The sequence below is a fragment of the Peromyscus leucopus genome, unplaced genomic scaffold (assembly GCF_004664715.2).
Source record: "Peromyscus leucopus breed LL Stock unplaced genomic scaffold, UCI_PerLeu_2.1 scaffold_1832, whole genome shotgun sequence".
Classification (NCBI taxonomy): domain Eukaryota; kingdom Metazoa; phylum Chordata; class Mammalia; order Rodentia; family Cricetidae; genus Peromyscus; species Peromyscus leucopus.
The window spans coordinates 1,810-4,427 of NW_023505032.1; the positions used below are offsets into that span (position 1 = coordinate 1,810).

General features: G+C 44.0%; 1 pseudogene; it reads left to right on the forward strand.

Moving 5' to 3' along the window:
- The first annotated feature begins 232 nt into the window (after positions 1-232).
- LOC114689449 lies at positions 233-715 on the forward strand (annotated as a pseudogene).
- The last annotated feature ends 1,903 nt before the right edge of the window (positions 716-2,618 follow it).

A 2,618-nucleotide genomic window follows, 5' to 3' on the forward strand; every position in this document is an offset into this window, starting at 1 on the left:
ATAAGTGACACTTTGACGCTATAAATGTCACTTTGGTCCTTATTTCATCTCAGACATCTGCACTATTCATTGTCTCCTTTAAGTTTCCCTTTCCTGAGCTCATATTATGCAGGAAGACATGCAAATAGTGTTCCCTTCTGCTCATGAAAACCAGCCCTGATCCTAAAGTTCTGACAGAGGCACCCAGATCTGGACTCACAGGTCTGCCTCCCATTCTGTGATCATCACTGAACACAGAACATTCAGCATGGAGTTGAGACTGAGCTGTGTTTTTCTTGTTGTTCTTTTAAAAGGTGATTTATAGAAAACAAGGAAGTTATTCAGTGTGTGAGTGTACATGAGTGTGAGGGACAGTGGTCGTTTGTGGCAGTTTACTGACAGGATTCTCTGTGTTTTCAGGTGTTCAGTGTGATGTGCAGCTGGTAGAGTCTGGGGGTGGCCTGATACAGCCTGGACAGTCCCTGAAACTCTCCTGTGCAGCCTCTGGATTCACATTCAGTAATGCTTGGATGAACTGGGTCCGCCCATGCTCCAGGAAAGGGGCTGGAGTGGGTTGCAAAAATTGAACCCAAAAGTTATAATTATGCAGCACACTATGTGGAGTCAGTGAAAGGCAGATTCACCATCTCAAGCGATGATTCCAAAAGCAGCGTCTACCTGCAAATGAACAGCTTAAGAGCTGAAGACACCGCCATTTATTACTGTGTTAGACACGGTGAGGGATATTCAGTGAGGATCCACACACAAACCTCCCTGCAGCAGTGCTCAGAACCAGCAGGGGGCGCAAAGCGCACACAGAGAGAAGGAGCAGTTCAGAACAGGAGCAGGAACAGTTGATTGCTGTTTATGTGGTCACAGCTGTTGCTCCATCTACTCATTTCTCAGAATGTTCTCTACATTTATGGTTGTGAAAACTGTTCTGCTTTTTTCTGAAGCTTTAAATATATGCACCACACAGTTTAATATGAACTATGTGTGGAAAATCGCCTCTGATTGCAGAAATGACTCTGCTCAGGTCACCAGAATGAAATTCTTAGAAGGTCTGCAGCATTCATGATTTTTCTCCCTCAGGACTTTCAGGGCAAAGCCTCAGTGTTATTTTGATTATGACAGCGTTTCACATTGGGGAGCCATGAGGGAGGTGAGGTCACACACCCCAAAAGTTCTCAGGTCTTTCTGATTCCCCTGATAACTGTGCACATCAGGCAAAGATCTACCTATTTGTATTTATAGTTGATTCTGTTACTAAATCTGTAACATTCATCATCATATCTTTCATTACATTTTGTTCATAGCTCCTGGCCTTTGTTAAACACAGACAGGAGCTACTGATTGTAAACTCAGCTGGTGTCTAGGGTGTAACTCTGGGGAAGGAGGGGTGACTGGGAAGGTTGTTTCTGAATGAAAATGTGTGTGTGTGTGGTGTGTGTGTGTGTGTGTGTGTGTGTGTGTGTATGTGTTAAAGAAATGTGAATGGTCCCAGGTATGGTGAGGATAAAGTTTATTATATACATGTGGAGAGATTAACCAGAGGCAGGGGCCTCTGGAGAGTCTAGAATGAAGATTACACTGATCAAGGTCAGGAGAGAGGATGGAAAGGAGGGTGGAGAGAGGGGAACAGGATGCAGCAACCAGGAGGTCCAAGGAGAGAAGAGAAGGACCAGGTAACTGAAATAGTTGGATTATATAGGACAGGGCAGCTGGGAAGGGAAGCCCAACTCCTTGACTGGAGACATTTAGGGTAGAGTAGGGTGTGCCTACAAGGATGGCCCTGTAACAGCTAGAGACTGAGAGATGCAGGGAGAACCTGGCAGCTAGTGTCTGCTTTGATATGTTAAACAGAAACAGCCATTTTTCCTGGTTGATATCTAACACTCACTCCTTTTTGTTGATACTATATGTTTTAGGGATGACATGTAATCTAATCCCTAATAATAAACTATTTCATGCTCTTACTAGAATATCACTGGTGAGTGGGGCCCAAGGAACTGAAATGCTGGCCCAGTCTGGAAGAGCAGACTCTTTCCTTGATGACCAGGCTCTAGAGAACCTTCTGGGTTAGGTGCTTGCAGACAACATTTGCAGCAGTTTGTAAGGCTGGACCACCCCATGCGAGCCCCTTTGAAGATTTCTGGGATGCAGATTTTGAGGGAACACCTAGAGCTGGCTAGTTGCTGGAGCAGTCAGCAATTAATTTGAAATCTTGTTGGGCCAATTGCCAAGGGACCAGCCCTCAGCAGTTCTGGTACTGAAGTGGTCTGGAAACTGCTTACACACACAGGAGACTTTTCTGGGGCCAAATCTTAGTTCTTCTTTTTTTTTTGTCTTTCTGCCATTCCTACTGTGTTTTCTCTGTTCTGTTCTTTTACCCTGCTGTTTGTCTTCTTCTTGGACTTGCTATACTCTTATCAGAATCAGAGTATAATGATTGTTTCCAAGATCAATGTAATGGTGTATTCTAGATGCAATGACTTTTGCCATTTTGCAGGTTATGAAAGATTGATGTCTAAGACCAGTTGCCCTATCCATTTCTATATGTTTTGTAGTCTTATAGGGAAAATAGAGAAACAGAGGTGACTTGAAAGCTTCACTAATGAGGGAATGCCTCGGTTACTCTG